A 20661-nucleotide genomic window follows, 5' to 3' on the forward strand; every position below is an offset into this window, starting at 1 on the left:
GCCAGACGCCCAGACGGAAGGAGAATGTGGACCAAAAGATTGCGACAATCGGGTAATTATGGTTTATGAATCTCAGCTTTAATCTGTAGTTCAGTGAGTCCTGATTAAATATCTGTTAAACACAATTAAAGTTTGTTTTTGTATTTCACCGTCTTGATCAGAATAATTAGAGACTGCGTGTTTCGTGTCAAAAGTAGCAAGAGGAATTTTAGTGAATGAACATCGTTTTTAAAAGCCATTTGTAGCACCAGCTGTTGGCATTATTTTATATTTTAGTGTTATCAGCATAAAGATGGCCCTCTGGATGCTGAACAGTTTCCAGCAGGACAAGGATGGTGTGCAGTTATGATGGGCACGTGCTGATAAAGCAAGCGTGTTCAGGGTTTGTGTTCTCTACAAACAGTGCTGGGGAGATGGAAACCAGAGACGGGTTCAGGTGGCAGGAGAGAGGAGGCGAGCAAGGCACTAAGCAATGGGACTTCTGGTGGTGTAGTCACCTGCAGCAGCATCTGCAGAGTCTGGATGGCTTGTGAAGATGGGTTGTTTATCTTAGCTGAAGGAAAGACTCAAGGAGGTTATGTTGGAAAAGTACTGGGAGTCTCTCCTGCCCGTGGCTAGAGATGTGAGCCTTACTCCTAGAATTGATGGAGGAGGGTACAGAAAGCACTTACCATATTAATAATTCTTTTCTGGGAAAACTGTGAGTTCTCTAAGCAGGCCATGCTTAATCTAGGTAAAATGGTAAAAGAGGACTATACAAGCCAAAGATGAAACTAAGATTCCTACGTCTTATGCCAAAAAGAGGGGTTAGCAAGTTGCAAGCTGCTAACTATTTAAATACTTTGATGGCACATTAAGATGTCTGTGTAGTTTACCATTGTATGAGCTTAAAGAAATGATATTATCCACTTAGTTTCTTGAGATTTGGGTACCGAGAATATTTTCTTTCCTATTATAGATTAATGGCCTCCAAGGAAATGTATACCGGAATCTTAAGAACCCATGAATATGTTGTCTGATATGACTGTGGGACTTTGCAGATATGATTAAAGGATTGAAGATTATCCAAGATTATCTGAGTAAACCCAAAACGGTCACAAAGGTCCTTAAAATAAAAAGAGGCACAAGGTTCACACCCAGAAGAGGCAGGAGTCAGGAGGGATGGTGCTGCTTTGAAGATGCGGAGAGGAGTCCTAAGCCAAGGAATATAGGCAGCTTTAGAACCTGGAAGATCAAAGATTATAGTCAGCCTTTGGAATGTGGAAAGACAAAGGAAGCAAGTCTTCCTTAGGTCCCCCAGAAAAAACGAGGGGTTGGTGACATGATCATGATTTAGGTGTTATTAGTTGTGTGGGGGAAAGGGTGTTTATTTTGTGTGTGGTGCTGGACATGGAACACAGCACTTTGTGCAAGTTAGACAAATGCTTTACCAATGAGCTGCAAATACAACCCAAAAAAAAATCTTTATTTTTAAGACCTTAAGCTTGTGATATTTTGTTATAGTGGCAAGGATAAATTAATATGGTCTCATGAACCTGCCTTGCAGACTTGAACTATCATTTAAAACTGTCTAGTTAAAAGTATGAGAACAAGTCTCTGAATTTACCCTTCTATGGCCCATTTGAAGTTTCCTTTGTGGCATCCTTTGGAGATGGTGCCTATGATAATAATCAAGTGAACCTGTACTGTAAAATCACGGGCAAGTTTAACCCCATCCCTCTACCACAACTTAGCAGAAGTCCTATCCTCTCAGGAGGAACTAAGAATAATTAGTTTTTCAGTAGTGTTATTTATAGAGATTTCTACCCTCTTCTAATTAACAATTTCTGTTGATCATCTAAAGAAAACAGTTGCCCCCTTCCTCAAAAGAGTGAGTTACACTCTCAAGCCTATCCATGGGTTTCAATTAATTATCAATCATTTACAATTGTGAACCACAAAAACACTACAGCATTGACTAGACTTGCAGGATTTGAGACCAAAATTATGTAAGATTTATTTAACATGAGAAATTAGACTAGCCATTAATTTTCCATGCGATCCTGGCTTTTAATTACTAAAATAAGTGGTTTTGATGGGAATGTACCCAGGAAGCACCTCTTTCTTCTAAAGTTTGTAAAACTATGTTTGAAGATCCAAGTGGGCAGATGCTGCCATTGTCCTGGGCTCATATCATTTGTCATTCATCCATTCACTCAGCAAACATTTGTTGAGCTCTGACTATTCTGCTGCTATAGACAGTAGGAATTTACTAGTGAACAGGACTCTCAAGACATCCTTCCATCTGGAACATTCTAGTTAGAGGAGATGGGTAGGTAATATGTAAAGCCTGAAGAATAAAATGAAGAATAATAAAAATGTAGCCTAACAGAGATGGCACATAAAAAGATAACACTCAACTGATTGTTGAATTATATCAGATATAGCTATATGAAGAACTACAGGGAAATCACTTTGGAAAAAATTAAAAGTAGGAAATAAAAAGATTCAAATAAGCCAGGCATATCAGTTATGAAAGGTCACTGAATGAGAAGTAAGTTACAACTGTGGTCAGATGAAGAGTCAACATGCAGAGAATGCAGGTGTCTTGGGAGAAATTTTGAATTTTATTCCAGTTGTAATGGATTGTGATTCATGTAGGAGAATCTGAGTTCACACTTAAAGAGAATATTGCAGTTGTTATATAGAGACCAGAGTAGAGAACCAGTCTCACCTAGTGGTTTGGTTTTTTTTGTTTTTTTTCTGTTTCTGTTTATTTCTTTTGTTATGTTATTTTTTTTTAATTAAAGCTGAAGATAGATAGCAAGCCATCTCATGGCAGTGTAGTGTGTTGCCTTGTGAAGAATTGAAGATTCTTAATTTGAGCAACCAAACAAGGAAATCGGATCTATGAAGGCTAGTGTTCCCTGCCTGTTTCATGTGAAGGCTTGTGTGGGGGCCTAAAAATGTTCTTCCTGAAAGGAAAAGGAAATGTGTACACAGTCCAGTGATGTTTCCAATGGATCTGTGCTATTTTGGGAGATGTGAGTAGGTGGGTTAGTAAAATAACTGAAAAGTCAAAACTGAAAACCCAAAACCTCAATAGGTGAGGGAATGCCTGAGACTGTGGGCCCATCCCTTTTTACTAAGGTTCACTAGACGTCTGCCTCTATTTCTTAAAAACTGACCAAAATAACAAGTCATTTAGATTATTTCTCTATCGTTTTAATACCTAGATTTCAATGACCTGTTCATCCATCAACCTCAAAGTAGCTCACAGAAAAGATGACTATAGCAAATGCTGGGAATGTGCAAAGTAACTTGAATGAACTTTACGGAAGGAAGCAGTTCGGTTGTGTTCAGAAGTGTTTCCCAGTAGAGTTAAAAGATTCTTAAGTGTTGGGTTAGGTATTACTTCAATATTTGGAGTGTTTTGTGAGTCACTAATATTGCTCTAAAGTTTAGTTCAATTTCTCTTTGTCATCTCATTAAACTACTATAATCGGTGGCAAATCATAATAACTATATCCAGGGATAAATGACTAGTGTAACTAGTGATTTATTGCTAGTTTACAAACAACTTACTTCCACTAATAAACAAAAAGATTACATTAAACATTTCTTGGTGATATTCATAAATAATACATGTTGGCAAAGTATGTAATTCTATATGGCAATATAGGTAGATGATCATTCTAAAGAAAATGGTTTAGAGCCTTTTCTAAAGGGCATTCCTAAAAGTGCATGTTACCATGCCAGGGTTGGTATGAAGAGATGAGCAATTCATTGCAGCTGAGAGTAGCTAACTTAAAATGATGTTTATTTCGTTGTCAGAGCTCCCAGAATGACCTTGTAGACTCTGCTTCCAAACAGAATACTACCCTGCAATGCCTTATTCTGCAGATCAAAATCATTAGGAACTATATATGTTTTTTAAAAAGCATATTGCAAGTGCCTAATACACTCAGCTTAATCGAAATGAAGGGGTAACAACTGATTACTGGGCAGATACCAAAGTTGAAATCTCCAGCCTTCCCAGGTCCTTCTACTATTTGAAGCACTCACCCCTCCTTCCATTCTCAAACTTCCCCTTCTCTGGGCAGCAGAATGTAAGCCATCTGAGAAAAGAACACAAGAAGTCTTTAAAAACAGGACACTTCATACTAGTTCATCTACAAACTCCTAATAAAACTGATTGTTAATCTTCCCCGGTTTGTCTGCATCTTTGGGGTAATAAAAGTGTCTAGATCATAATGCATTCTTTCAGAGAGTATTATCAGGTGACTTAATATCTCTTGCCTAAACACACAGTGTCTCTTTGTGTCCAGCCCTGAACTGGATTGCCATTTCTGACACTTTACTTCAAAGGTCATTTTGTTCAGTTCACTGTCTGACATTTTTTATTGTCTTCTAGAACATTCCTAATGCCCCCCACACCATTGTACTAAGAGCATCTGATTCATTATCTCATTGGTATATTTCACTAATTATTAGGATCTATCTAATTATGAGGTTTTTATTCCCAGGAAAGTGTCTAGTCTCATTAATGATATACATAATCAGAATATTATGAATACTAAGGCATAGCTAAGTTGGATACAACCCTGAAATGACAAAGGCATAGACCATTTCTAAATGGAAAAGGCTTTCCTAACTATAATAATTTCATACATGTCATTCATTTCTACATTTTGTTGAAATTAAATCAATCAGTATAAAACATTTTTATTTCCTTCATATATGTATCAGATTGAAAGACAATTTTCACAGCAGAAATAACATCTGTTAAGATGCTACATCCTGAAGTGTACTTTCTGTTTTTCCTATGTATGCTATCACTATACCCATAAAAGAGAAAAGCATCAAAAATACAATCAAAGGAGTAGCAGAATTTCCAAAAATTAGGCTTAGTCATTGCATGTTTAATGTTATCTAGTTATTGACAAAAATGACATTAAAAATCATTAGAAAATAACTGTAGAAATACAGACACTAGCAATATGTCACAATTGCTACAAGTTCTGGATGAATCTTGGAATGGAACTGTCACAGTGATGGGGGTCCTATGCTAGGATATTTGACAGCAAGTGAGATTGACAAGGAAGACAGGGAGGATTTAAAAGCAAAGTTCAAAACTGATTAAGTAAAGAAATACTTGAAACTTGTGATCTTGTAGACACCGAATGTGAACAAACCTGCTGATGGAGAGAAGCTCCGGGGGGGGGGGGGGTAGTGGTTGCCATTGCACTACACATCCTCATCTCTTTATATGTGCTTGCACTGGGTATGGGGTACCGTTGCTTTCCATTGACAGGATCTAGAAAACAAATGGGGAATGAACCACAGCCATACCTACGCTGTCTTCAGTGTAACTTTCAACAACTCTGGTCCAGCTTCCAGTTTCAAGCTGCATGAATCCTTCTCACTGACAGGTCCAAATGTAATGTTAGCACGTTTGGGACAATTAAAGTCAGCAGGGTCTGTGGCTGCCTAACTTAGGCCTTATTGTGAGCTGGGTAAACAGCCACTTGTAATTTAGTCAGTAAGTGCGGGTCTTTCATGATGGGCATACCCAACCCCCTGAAAAACCGATCTGTTTCCATGCTTGGCAGTGGCATTCACAAGTCCCCTATGGAGCATTATCCCATGCCCAAGGGTCATTACTCTTCCACAGAAGCACTGACAGTTGTGATGAATGGTGGTACCTGGGAAGAGAAGTGTTTGGATATTTAAACAGATTACACTTTCCTTTTAGAGCAAGAGGCATTAGATCACATTTTCGACTGTCTATGTATATGGATGATAAGGACTGCAGCCAGAGCAGCTCACATAGGAGCATGCAAGATCCAGATGTTCAAGGCATAAACCCTGTGGGGAAAACAGGCTGGATTTTGTTTCCTGTCATGGTATTGTGTGCTGCAAAGCAACTGGTGATAGGCATGCATAAATGCTGAGAGGTGGGGATGACAACGGGCATGAGAGTCTGTCCATCACCATTAGCTACAACGGGACCTATTACCTGCTGGCCAGTAACACCCTATCCATACCATCTGCGAGGAATTAGAAAGTGTCGAGAAGAATCGGGATCAGTTTGGGTTGCGCTGTGAGTGTCAGGCTCATTTTCTTCTCTCTCGGCCTTTTAGTTTGTTATACTTCAGAGCAAAACATACTTCAGTAGCACAACTGATCATCACTAAGGTTTTGTTCAGGAACTTACAAATATAATTTCATTTTTTAAAAAAATTATATTCTATTTACTTATTTGCTGTGTGAGTGTGTGTGTGTGTGTGTGTGTGTGTGTGTGTGTGTGTGTGTGTGTGTGTGTACATGCACACGTACACACATAGACCATGGCAAGGGTGAATGTTAGAGAAGAACTCTTGGGAGCCTTTCTTCTTCATTCATCATAAGGGTCCCAAGGACCCAGCGCAGCCCATCAGGCTTGGCAGCCGTCAGCTTTACCCACTGAGCCGTCCTATTGTTTAGCGTCCTAAATAATGGGAAAGTCAGGGCCATTGTCAGTTCTGCGTTTTCTGTTCTTCTTCTCTCTAGTTTTGTTTTTTTTTTTCTAAGTGGGGACTAGAAACTAGTGTTTGATTTCTTAAATTGATGCTGACTCTGGTGAGGAAAATTCCCTAAGAATGTATTTTTTAACATAAACTCTGAGGTAAAGCTTCCATTGAATCCAGAGAGGATATGGTGACTTGTTTCTCATCCACACTTGCAGTGACTGCTTTGGCAAGTGCAAACTCCCCATCCTTCAGGAGGGCTCTTTGTAACTGCTTTTACTTGAGATAGTTATTGGAGTATTTAAAAGATACAAGAGGTCTATGGTACTAAAGGCTATTTAATTAGTCTATGTAAGCAAATTGGCTGTCTGTCCAGATGACACATCCTATCATGGGGACTCCAGGGAAAGGATCAAATCTAGATGTGTGTACAAACCATAAGAGAAACATCAGAAAGGTCTGGCTTGTATTCATCTACATCTCCTCTCACCAGCAGAATCTCCTTCTTCATTTTCCTCCTTCATCAGACAGTCTACCAACTCGGGAGTAACTTTCAGTCTTCAGTCTTACTTTGAAGACGGAGGGTCTTGTTGTGCCCACGGTGCTGTTGTGAGCAAAGAGACCAATTGTGAGATGAGAATATTAAAGATACGCCCCTCTGAATCCATCCTTGTGTGTGCAGTGGGATTTCACTCTCAGAAATGCAGCTCTTCCTCCCACCAAATTGCCCTTGTGGTAGCAACATAGGAAGGAGATTATATATTACTTCATCTCCTTACAGAGAAAAGGACACGTGCTAAGGGAAAGCTTTGCTTCTTTTAATGATTCCAGGCATCCCTTGTCTTTAATATTTCACTAAAGTGGTCCTTGGTTGGCTTTAGAAAGACACTCTAGTGAGATAGGGAGAAATAGAATCCTGAAAATGATGGCTTCATCTGGAAAGGCTTTCTAACCAAAAGGGATAAACAAGCTGTGACCCTCATCCTCAGATCCTCGCGAAGCTGACAAAGACAGACGCAGTCCTTAAGCTATGACTACCTCAGCAGTTCCTTGAGAACTGATTCGTGCAGTGCTACAGTTTGCCAGGAGATACCAATTCCTGCTTCACAAGCTCATCTCTGTTTCCAAAGGGAAAGACACAAACCTTTTGGGGGACATTTTGAACAACTTGCTTCATGTGGGAATAAGAAAGATGAATCGTCACACTGGGTGAATGGCAAAGCTATTTTGCAGAACTTCCCAGGGGGATGAAGAGGCTACAGTCTCCTTCCTCTCCTCATCTATCCAGTCCTGGAGTCACACATTGAATTAATTCTACCAGAACAAAGGTATTGCTGATAGGGTCACAGAACCTGAGAAGTGCAGACCTTTCTTCTTTCAAATATAGTCATGTTTTATTTCTAAGGAAAAAAAAATGTTCTCAAAACGACAGTCACAACTTCATGGTTTACAAATCCTAAGTCTTCACCTTGGTCCTGAGTAGACAAACAGCTAGTATCATGTAAGTGAACTTGACCATGTTGCCTAGCTGCGTCTTACCTCTACCGAATGCCAGAGGTTGTTTGGTTTGTTTTTCTTCTTAACTTTATGGCAAGCATGAATCAGATTATTTAATGTAGACACCAATGGTTATAACAGTAATGTAGTTTTGTGAGTGATCACCAAATTGATAACTGAGGAATAAACTAAATATCTCATTAGAAACCTGTGTTTCAGGAAAAAAAAACTCTTAATGTTATCATCTCCCAATAATTTTGGCCAAGTAAGAAACAAATCTGGATTTGCATAGTCCTTTAATCTGTCTACTATGGTGGTTGGGATGTAGGATTGTTTGCTGAATGACTGAAGGAAGAAAACAATAGAAAAATTTGTGAAAAAGTTTCCAAAAGGTACAAGTGCCTGATTCTTTCGCACTGTTTCTCGGTCCTTAATGTTATCTCCCTCAGGAAGAAGCCTCAGAGAACTCTGAACAGAGACAAAGAATGAGAAATAGAGTAAAGCTATGTGAAGTAACTGGATTAGAAACTCTCTGTTTTTAGCAAAAATAAAAAATAAAAAAATAAAAAGGTTATTTATAGATTTAAAAGTGTTCCTAAACAATAAAATGTCTGTGAGCTTTATTTTGTGAGAACCATATGGACAAGTTTACAGAAATGTCTGGGTCACAGGCAGGGTACATCTATTCATAGCTGCACATCTCCTCGTATGCTTTCTGACTTAAGGAGCTATGGGTCTTATAAGTGAGGCCCATAGTATTATTGAATACTACATGGTAATTGGCAACTTCTACAACCATTTGTAAAAATAGAAGCTGAAAGGTTATGCTTGAGGTTCATGAAAGCATGTTTATCTGGATATGCCACCTTAAATTACACATATTTGTTTATTATATATGTGTGTGTGCATATCTAGATACCATGTTTCAGGGATCAAATTCAGGTCATTAGCCCTGATGACAATTGCCCTTACTCACAGAGCCATCTCACCAACCCTAAATGTTGCAGCTTTGATCACCAATCTTTTCTTCAAGTATTTACTTATATCTTTATCTTCATTTCCATCTGTCAAATAAAGACTTCCTTAGAGGTGCATCCTTTATGAAGCAACTTCCATGTACTTTAAAAAAAAAAGAAACTTGAAGCTAAATTTCTAACACTGTAGCTTTGTCTGATCCTTCCTATGGCTATGAATTCCTTAAGAAGTTTGATAGTGTTTCTTAGAACCTAGTAGGTCCTCAAACAGTTAGCAAAATGGATGCTGTTTTGTTATGAACATGAATGCTGCTTCAGACATTCCTGTATCACTGACAGAATGATGGTCTAATAAATAAAAAGGCCTTGCTCTATTCAAAATTAGAAGCATGATCAGTGTTTTTTTAAATCTTGGGACTCTATGAACCGTCTTTATTTCAAGTAAATATCTTTTACTGCAAACTCTCTTTCTCTTTAAGAATTATTTTAGGCATATTTTTCAAAGGATAGCTCATAAATTATTACCTTTTAAAGAAAGAATAAATTTACAAACTTAAAGAAAATAAAGAAGTCAGGAGTGAGAACAGAAAATAAGAACTCTGAACTTTTTCCTATGCTATGAATGAAGCATGTAAAGACACGCCATAGAAAGTGTCCTAAGAGGGCTAGAACAGCACACTTACTGACCTATTGTCTTCAAGACTTCCTCTATAAACGATAAGGAAATACCACTGAAGAATAGCAGTCTTGTCTGGCACCATTGCTCTTCCAGCTGTATACAAAGCAGCTGGTGTTTTGGACTTCTCTTTATCCCCAGTAAATGTGGGTCAATTTGGTTAATGTATATATTCTATGCAAGTCATCCTGGAAACTATGAAAAATTCTGACAACTTAGCACTGAACCAAAATATATGAGGAGATAGTGTGATCAGGTAAGAAAAATAGGGTCAAACATGATAAGAAAGGAAAATGAGAACAACAGAAGGCAGCATTCTAGAAAGGAAGCTGGGAAGTACAGTCAAAGGGCACCATAGTGCTTGTGACAGTTCCTCAAGCAAGGGGAGCATTTGGTATAAAATGGACTTTTGTTGACAGGGTTGCCAAAAATATAACGTCACTAACAAACAGACATACAGACACAGACATTCACCCACACACACACATATTTAGAGGTCAACACTTATAACTCATTATGAAATAAACTCTGCCAGCAGCTTTCTGGGAAAGATTATTCCTATAATAATGATTTCAAACATGGGTGAGGGAGAGAGAAAAGTCTCAAAGGGCATTAGTAAGTTTTGTTTGTGTCCTGACCTGGGCAACATTTTGTGTGAAAGTCAAATTTCTCTTTAAAAAGGCAAATGACACAGTAACAGAAAATGAACTATATTATGTATGTTGGAGACAGGAGGAAGCCATTGTGGTATACTGATAGTATCATCCTGAAAACATTTAGCAACGGGAGAATATATTGACTGTCTTAGAAGTAGAAGTATAAATGCAGGAGTAGTAGGATCTTTACCCCTTTCTACTCTGCCCTGGTCTATAAAATGACTTCCAAACCCATCATAAAGAGCATTTCCAACCATAATTAACACATAGGATGTCTTGGTAAAGAAAAGGTCTCATTTAAAATGATAAGGACTACTGAGTGAGACTATATAAAAATGAATACAAAAATACTTCCTAGCAGAATAGATGTCATAAAGGACTTAATTTCCTTGAGCTAAGAAGAGCATCTACCATTAATAAAATAGTTATGAATTGTCATTCTCCATATTTTCTCAGTAGCCAAAGGTCAGAAATAAATATAGTTATACGTTAGTATGTGAAGTGTTTTGCTTGTTTATTTCTTTTTCCTTTAACCTCTGTAAGGAAATTATTTTCCTACCCACTGTTACTTTGCTTCAAAGTAGGCTTTAGGCCATATACATTATGAAGACTACTACATCCGTGTTTGTCCCCCAACTTTGCTGTTTATTAATGTATGCAAAATAGCGCAGCCGTGTTTTTAAACTTAATATATCTTAATGTCCTCCTAGATGAACTTATTTCTAAGATTAAATGATCTCCTGGCTCGCTCTTCTTTGGACAGAAGCAATGTACCTACAATGAGATGCTATGAGAGATTAGTTTTGAGTTGGTCCATACACATTTTCATTTCACCTCAACTGAACACCAAGAGGGACCTTGCCATTGAGTTGTGCATGGTATTTGTGCAGAATGGGTGTGTTTCCTCTCTTCTCTCCTAAACACAAAAGAATCCAAAATATAGCAATCAAATACCATGTCTCTAAGGTCCGAATCTGAGTGAAGCATAGAATATGCGTGCGCACATGCACCCCTTCCAGGAGACACTGAGGTCTCTGATTAAGGTAGAACTACATAGACACTAATGCACTGTAACCCAAAGGCATCTTATTTATTGGCTTCATCCAAATGCATAAATGCTGCTTAAGAAAAAAGATATGCAAGTACACTAAGAGAAATTACTTGATTTTCAGTCATATTGAGAAGCACATCTGTCAGTAATGAAAGCAATTCTGTGTCCGTGGCCTATGAATTACAAACAACAAAACCAACATAAAAAATAAAAATGAAAAATGTAGTAAGGATTTAAAGTATTTTCCATTCAGTGATGGAACATTTTCTTTATTGTAAACCTTATACATGGTTTTATTGTATACCAAAGACGGAAAAGAATATATATCTAATAAAGAATTCATATATAGTAAAATGCATATCTAATAAAGAATTGGTTAAGTGAATAAAATGCAAGCTATATATTATGTAGCAAAACCCATCATTCCTATATGTGTGTGTCTGTGGTCTACAGAGATGTATTCACTTTTATACACACACACACACACACACACACACACACACACACTGTTCAAAGTGTGTGTGTATCCATTTCTTCCTTCTGTGATTCTTGCTAGTGGTGCTCTTTCCTCTGGTCTCAGCACTAGGATTACTCTAAAGGTCACTCTTCCTTTTGTCTTTCATTTTCATTCTGCCAACAACTACACTCTGACAGCTCTCTCCCAACAATATCTCTTTGGTTGGTCTTGTCTCTTTCTCTTCAGAGACTGGAGGTGGCCCTTGAAAAGAGTAGCCCTTATCTGCTTTCTAGAAATAGGCCGCTCTCCCTTCGTGGGCTGTTCTCACAACCCTCTGTTTTCAGTGATTTAGAATAATTATTCCTGCCCATGGTTCCCACTGTTCTTTTCTTGGCCTTGGTTTCAGTTTCAGGTGTCCATCAGCATCTGTTTCCTCTACAAAGGAATGAATGGGGCTTTGTTAAATAAATCTCGGTGATCTCTGGAAGCCAATTGCGTTGGTTCCTCATACAGCTCTGTCTACATGTGGTTATCCTTTGCTCTTGTCTGCCATACTTTTGATGCTTTAGGCAAGGCAATTGGCTTGCCCTTTTCCTTGTCCATGTTTGTTAAGCTATTATTCCACTCTGTAACATTCTTTGCCTCTGTAAACTACTTCATTATTTTTCTTATCCTATTCCCTGTGCTGACATCCTTGATGACTCTTTGTATCCCTCTATATTTTGATCCTTGTTAAGCTTAGCCTGTGTAGGTATCATGTTTTCCTCACTCACAGCAAGAATTGTAAACATCTTCTGAGATCAGATGGTATCTCCTTAAATATGGTGACGGATTCTCCACAGAGAATTTCTTTAGTAAATGTTTGTTTACTTGTCTGGGACTCAGTGGCCACTGTTAATCACCAGTACATTTGGATTGTCTGCACTTCCTTTTTAAAATGGCAGCTGTAGGTTACAAAGGGACTCATTGATTCTCTACCCTGTTGAGAACATTGGAGGATCAGCTGAAACACCCAGAACTCCTGATGGAGTTTTGTCTGTAAGATCTTAAACGTGCAAAGAAAGTAACATACATTGCCTGAACAAGCAAGAACTTCCACAAACAATGAACCTGATTCACCACTCAGTGGCAGAAGGACGGTGGCTTTTATGGTTATTTATGGTTTGGTTGGTTGGTTGGTTGGTTGGTTGGTTTGGTTGGTTGGTTTGGTTGGTTTGCCAACTCAATACAAGCTAGAGGAACCTCAGCTAAGAAAGCACCTACATAAGATTGGCCTATTTGGGCATTTTCCTAATAATTGATGTGAGCAAACCCATCCTGTTGTGGACAGTGCCATCCACAGACAGGTGTCCTGAGGCATGTAAGAATACAGGTGCAAGTCATAAGGAGCAAGCAAGTAAGCAGCATTCCACTGTGGTATCTCCTTCAGTTCCTGCCTTAAGGTGTCAGCCTTCAGTCTCTGTCCTGATCTCCCTCAGTTGATGGAGTATGACCTCAGTGTAAGTTAAAATAAGCCTCTTCCTCCCTAAGTTGCTTCTGGTCATGGTGTTTTTATCACAGCAATGGAAACAGTTGTACAATGTTGTTATAACTTACAAATGAGTTTATCTTCAAATGAGCACATTGGATGCACCTCACATAGGCTGGAGTCTGAAGATGGAAGTACACATCCTAAACTAGTATGACTAAACTTACTGCCAGAGTCTAACCTGAGAAATGTGTGCCCATCACCTTACATTGTGCAAAATGTTCGAATGTGCTCTAGCCTAGTGTTTGAGAGTTATCAAAAATCTGGAAGTGGAGAAGAGTCCCAAAAGATATCCCTATACTTATAGACTGTGGAAACTCAGGTCCAGCAGGGCAGTGATTATATAAGAAAATCTCCTTCCAATCTTCTTTGATCCCACCAAATAAACTCTGATGGAAACACACAGATTGCTGCAGGGCAGTCTGTTTCAAGGCTAAAGAAGAGCTAGAATTAAATTTTACATCTTGTACATCTTGTTCCAAATCATGGACTCTCCCTGAACGTGTATTAAAGACTTTTTTTTCCCATGAAGTAAAGAACCATTTTAGGAAGATGGTTTGGATTTAAGTTTTGAAGAGGCCATTACTCTTAACTAGATGCTTGTTGAATGTACTCTAAAGTAACTGTGAAGACCCTCTTCTTCCAGCCCGGTGAGTAGAAACAGACTATGAGAAGTCCTTATTATTCTGACATGGGTTATTAATGGCATGGACACTCCAATTGCACTGTTGCTAATCACTGCCTTTCTGCAAGGTAGGTAACAGTGCCTGTTTATAACTGAGACTAGTTGATGCTTAAAGCAGTAAGTGGCTCCTCCATACTATATAGCCAGTAGTTACTTTAGTAAACACTCTGGAGTCTGGGGACCAAAGCCAATGCTGCTTTCTAACTAAACAATGCAATGCATGTGAAAGCATTTTTACAAACTATAAAACAGAATACAAATGGTACTTTATATTTGAGACAGGAAGTCTTGGGAAGGGCAATTTTCAAATCACCTTGAAGAAATAATGGCTTTTACCCTGCACACCATAAAGGCTGTAACAGCTCTTTTAGTTATATGCAAAATCTGAGGATTATTCTTCTATGGGATCCAGAAGCAGAGAGTTTTATTCTTATTTGACTAGGCTAGCCAGAAGCACAAACATTCAAAGTAGGTTTTCCCCTTCTTCATATACACGAATGTATATCAGCAGTGCCGTACGACAGAGAAAGAGGAGATGTGAGTAGAATTGTTATATCTCAATACATGCATCAAATTCATGAGCCATTTCCTTTTAGTTGTCTGACAGGATTTCTTCATGACTACCATATGAAATGTGTACTCATTCTTCTGAATTTATATTGTCAGATTAAAATTAGTTCCCAGAGATACTGTCTTCCATATTTTGGTATTAAGTAATACAGAATGAATGAAGGAATGAAGAAAGTTGGGATATTTCACATAGCTGATAGGTACCCTTCATATTAGACAGTCATGTTTAAACAGCACTATAGAAATGTTATTAGCCTTAGGTGATACACCTTTTTTTTTAAATCACTACTTTTATTGACTTGTTTTAATTTTATAATTTAAAAAAATGACTCTAATTGAAAAATATTGGCATGTCATCAAGAGGGTAACAATTTGTGAAAAACTACCTAAATGATTTAAATGAAATACTGTTTCAAAAGTTTTGAATGACATGAGATTTAAATGATCACTCTTCTAAATTTAATTAATCTCTATAACCAAATCCACTATGTGTAGCTCCAGGTGGTCTTTCCCTAAGGAGAAGAGGAGGAGAAAGTATTGTTCATTCCATGAGAACAGAGACCCCTTGTTCCCTGTTCACCTAAGAGCAGGACCAGAAACATGTGCAGTGCTCAGTGCACAGTTATCGTGTGCAATTTCTCTATCACTTGATTTTATGATGTTCCCCACAGTCAGAAGGGAAATGTCAAATGAGTGATATTTACCTATTTCTAGAAATTTGTGTTTACTCTCAAATTATCATTTTGTATAAAATCTTTAAAGAATTCAAAATCCTTTTATTTAAACTGTTGTAGAAAGATAACCTTTTTTCACCCTCATAAAATAGCCATTGCTCTCAGTTGTGTTTTATAACTGTTCAAATCCTTACCTTTTGTTTAGTCTTAAAAGTATATCCTAGGTTAATCCATATTAGAATAAGTTTAGAGAATAGAAGTCTTTGGTTTAGAAAGCTGTAGGTTTGCTTGTTTGTTTGTTTGTTTGTTTGTTTGTTTGTTATTCATGCTGTATACAGCTTATTTCCTAAGAGAGCTCATATTAGCTAAAAGTTTTACAGTTACCCTAGTTTGAATCCCTGTTGCTATGATTAAACACTGACCCAAAGCATCTTGTGGAGTAAGAGTTAATATGAGCTTATAGCTCAGCATTGAAACCCAGCAGGAACTGACTCCATGGATGCTTGCTGCTGACTGGTTTGTTTCACCCTGCCTTGCTCAGCTGCCCTTCTTATGTAAACCTGCCCAGGACTGGCAGTGCCCACAGTCCCATATCCACCAGCAGTCAAGAGAGGTCCACTCTCCCATCTATCTGATGGAGGAATTCCTCACTTGAGGTTCCCTCTCCCCAGATGACTCTAGTTTGTATCATGCTAACAAAAACCTGGACGTCCTAAATCACCATAGTAGTTATTCCGAAACTGAAGTATCACAAAGGCGGGCTCCTTGTTCCAAATTACAGAAATGGGCGCTGACTTGCATCTGTGAGTGTAATTTTGAGTCCTCCATGTGATGTTCAGCACATTGGTCCAGTTGTCCCTCTGTTTTCAAAGAATCCCCATCCTACACATCATCGAATTGACTTAAGAAGCCATTAAGACTCTGAAAAAATAATTTTTAGGTCAAATGTGTGAGGTTTTTTGTTTCCAGTTTTGTTGTTAGTTCTAATTCATACTTGCTATATGATTCCTTCTATGGTTTCTTTATCACTTGTCTGTATTGTACAACTCCCAGAGACAATTCCTGACTGTCTTTAAAGTATTAACTAATCAATATCCCCACAGAATTAGTACTTGTATCTTTGCTGTTATTCTTAGTGGATATGCTTCAACAAAGACATACCTACTATGCACCTCACACCAGAGGCAAGAAAACAAGTAGGTAGAACACATGTATCTTTTGTGTGCCTGTCTGGTGGTCCAGAAATGAGATGACTGTTTACAGGGGCAGCTCTTTCCTTTTCATTCTACAAGCTGAATTAGTTGCTTTCCTATGAAAAATCCTTCTTCCCACCTCCGTCCTCACTGCACACACCATCCCAGACAGCCCAACACACTAATTCCCCAGTGCAATGAATTCTTCCCAAGTAAGGATAATCCTGCCTCAGCTGCTTACTCACGTGGTTACCTCCTGGGCTCTGCACCACCCATCCATAGCAGGCTTGCCATTTTTATTCGTTCCTGCTAGAATACTCTTAGCAGTTTTTATTATAACTATAGTGGAGGTGGCATTTTAGCTTCATGCCCTTAAGTTTATGATTTATAGCTTTCCCTCTAAATCTCATGTTAGACTAGAATTTCTCATGCATATTTTCTGTTTAGACACAAATGTTTCATAAAACTTAGGAAAAATATTAAGCAGTGTACCCAGTGTTCAAGGATTTATTAAACTCACCTGTTTTCAGAATTAGCTGATGCACGTTGACGTGTCGTGTATTGAACATATGTGGCACTCAGTAATAAACCATAGACTAATATATGCATTATAGAAGAAAAAGTCCTCTTTATAGCTTTCAATAAAATGAATATTAAGTAGTCTGGGTGGAGGAGGTTTCCAGAAACCTCTAGAGACAACCAAATGATGGTTAAATTGTGGCTGTTCCTTTTCTAGTTCTGATAGTTGATGTAGTATCATAAATCCCAGAAGAACTTTATAGAACCTTTGTAACATATATTACCTAATTTTCTCTCTGTAACAGTTGTACAAAGTGAGTTGTTTGGTGACTTTCCTGGCTTATGTGTGCTTTGTTTTTGTGCTGGCATTTGGGACCGAGTACTGTTACTTTAATAAAAACAGGCAAAGTGGTTAGTTAAGCAGTTTGCTAGCAGTCAACTTGGCTTACAGTAAGTAGCTTTAATATGAGTTGTGTCCTCATCTGCTCAGCCACAAAGCCTTTGATTTTCTATAGGATGTACCTATAAACATAAATACATAGTCTGAGTTAATCTCTCAGGTATCATTTTCACATGACTATTCTTTTGTACTGTGTTAAAGGAACAAGTCCGTTTATCTCAGTCCACAGAATGTTTGCTTGGTTTGCTACATCCATGTCCTTTCCTTTTCCAGACAATGGGTTCTTTTCATCAGAAGGCCAGGTTAAAGGATGTGTAGGGAAAGTGGGAAAATTCTTGAACTGGAATATGTTAGTCAGTCAACTGGGCCATAAATTGTATTTCTCCATTATTGTTGATTATACTATACTCTAAGCAGACATTCACCAGGTCAATCCTAATCTGCTATGCTTTACATTTTCCTCCAGGAGCTGTAAATCACACATGTAAATTACACATTTATTATAGAAAAGCATTTGAGGACTGGTGTCGAAATGTGAGGGTGGTGCCAGAAACCTTGATTTTAGATATCATGACGTTTGTACAATTAGAAGCTCAACCTTAACATTACATTAACTTAGCTTTTTTGCATTTAATTATAGATATTGGGATGAAAGTTAATATTTTAAGTCTCCATTAATGGTTATAATCATTTTTTTGTATTTTTACTGTAATAATGAAAAGGGCATTTAACCTGGGCAGGAATTAAATCTAGGATTCTAAAGATTAGCATTAAATCTGATAATGTATTTTCCTACTAGTCCCCGGAAGGCAGGTTATACACTGCTATATTGCAAGAGCTTACAGGTAGCAAGAATTTGAAAATGTCCTAGGGTTCAGTAGTCCTCTTTGAATCGCCGTGGTAGCATTGTGTTTTTAGTTTCACAGTGGGATGGATTTTAAGCAAATGAAGGTACAGAGTCAAAGATAAAAGGAATTGACATAAAAACTAACGGAATTGCTTAATTTGTGAATTTAACCCTGTATCATGATTCTTCATTAGGGATATTTGCTATACTGATTCAGTTCCAAGCACAGGGGGCAAATGGGACAGAAAGGGCACTAACTATTTTGAAGATGACACTAGAAATTTGGAGGGCTCTTAATAATTAGGCACTTAAGCTCACCTAGAGAACTGATTAGTGTGCAGAAGTGGCTCTGTGGCTCCAGGAACACAGACACATTAGAAAGGAACAAAATGTCCAGCTTCCACCAGCTCTAAGCCACTGCAGCCTAGACAGGGATGTGGAAACACTGTATGTGCCGCTTACTGGGCCTTCCCCAAGAGCCACTTTGGTCCTCACACATATGATCACTGTGGTACTGATGTCACCTGACCATGAGCTCATGACCTTGTCTCATCTGTTGTCAACATTCCATATCACATTCCTGATTTCCCACACCTCTACTTATGGACAAAATGCCTTCCGCTCAATAGTAATAATATTTATATTATTTAAAATCTTGTTTGCAAGCAAAAGAAGATGAACATTCATAACATAGGAGACATGGCAGACACGTCATAGGATCTCATTAGGGTCTATGTAAACAGAGATGGCTGGCTCAGTGTGCTGATGTGCTCCTAGTCTCAATAGGGCATTAGGAACTGGATGGGAGGGTATGGTCTAAGAAAGAGATGCTTAACTATGTAAGGGTAAGAAAATATCAATGATGTAGCATGGTGAGAAGAACCTTAGAGGGGAGCTTGTTCTGGCCTTGCAGCTGACATTAAAGTGAGTGCCTGTGAACCTGTTTCAGTGTCTACACAAAGGATGCTGCTTATACCATAGCACATGCTGAAAGTCAAATAAGTGTTGTGTTCATGGAAGTACTTGGGAAACTCCACAGTGCTTTATAAAATTGAACATTATTACCTCTGTGTCACCAAAAAAAAAAAAAAAGTGGAATATCCACCTCATTAACTGGGTGATTCAGACCAAACTTCATTTCACTAAAATATGCAAGACACTATGGAACTAAAACGCTGATGCTTAAATTGTATGAATACTGCCTCTTACCAAAATTTTGTTATAAGAATTGATACGTTCTGGCTATGGACTAGCAGAATAATTGCAACTTTCCAAAATTACAATCTTCTGAAGCTAAGCGAGAGAAACTTAAAATTGGAAAGAGCCTGGACACTTGTACATTAAGAAATGACAGAATGAAAAAGGAGGATTGTGCCTTTCCAAATGTCAAAATTTAAAATGCTAATAAAATCCAATAAACAGGGTATTTACCATGGCTATGGCAACTAGCAAAGGTTAACTTGGCCAAGGGAAAGAAAGCGTTAAAGGTGCAGAGGGACAGCGTGGATGAGGACACACCGTGCAAGATGGGGCTCTATCTCTGGCATGTGCTCAAGTCATGAGGCAGCCTCTTTGAGACTGCACTGACTGTAATTATTGTTTAGAGGAGATTTACTTAACACACATATTATTTCATAACTGTGCCTTTTGTGCATAGCAGACGTTACTTTTGACTCAAAGTGAGAAAATTGTTCCTAGGTTTAAGCAAGAGTACCAGTTTGAAAAAGATGACAGGATGCTCAAATACAAGCAGGACCTGTCTCTACACATCTAAAACAGAAAGCAGAATATTCAAACATGTGTATCTTGCACTTAATTTAAACTGCGTGGTTGGTTACCTATCTCTCTGGCAATTCCGTATAAAGTTTTATTACTGTGAAATAGAATAGGGTAGGGATTTATGTCACACAAAAATGAATTTCCATGGATGGGAACACACATGAAATAATTTAAGTAAGCAGTATGTCAAATGAAAATTTAAGATGTTAGAGCTGGTGGTATATAGGGAAGAAGCAACAGAGGAGGTCTGTGTAATAGATGATAAATATATCACAGTTAGAAAAAAAGAAGGGACCTGGTTGCTACAGTGGGTTTTTTTTCTAATGTTGAAGAATTGTGGAAAACACTGAAGAGTAAATTTTAAGAAACCAAAACAAATTATTAAATAGGGGCAGCCTCATTTGTACATCAAAGAAAAATATATTACTTAAGTGTGAGCCCATAGTTCCAAAATGTTCCATTTTGTTCCAAAATGAGCAATACCCACAACCCTAGAATTTCATGAGGTATGCACAATAAAGACATCTTTTAAAACTCCAGTTCACAAAGGTTACTAAAGGGCCATCAGTGAGCACAGCTCCATTTACCTCATAAAACTCCTTCCTTGTCATTGCTTGCTTTGGTTTCAGATAATGAGAATTAGGGTGAAGAGCATGTGTTTCAAATA

At 38.0% G+C, this 20661-nt stretch overlaps 1 protein-coding gene and 1 long non-coding RNA gene across 49 annotated transcripts in view; one reads left to right on the forward strand and one right to left on the reverse strand.

The window, feature by feature from the left end:
* Nucleotides 1-20661, forward strand: part of Zbtb20 (zinc finger and BTB domain containing 20) — a 758704-nt gene that overhangs the window by 534769 nt on the left and 203274 nt on the right. The window lies entirely within an intron of this gene.
* Gm15713 (predicted gene 15713) lies at nt 61-9739 on the reverse strand. Its single transcript, NR_046026.1, has 5 exons — nt 9647-9739; nt 6979-7092; nt 5175-5296; nt 4045-4097; nt 61-1224 (listed from the first exon to the last, which is right to left on the reverse strand). It is a non-coding gene; the product is annotated as a predicted gene 15713 (long non-coding RNA).

Source organism: Mus musculus, chromosome 16 (genome assembly GCF_000001635.26).
Source record: "Mus musculus strain C57BL/6J chromosome 16, GRCm38.p6 C57BL/6J".
In the NCBI taxonomy this organism is placed as follows: Eukaryota; Metazoa; Chordata; class Mammalia; order Rodentia; family Muridae; genus Mus; species Mus musculus.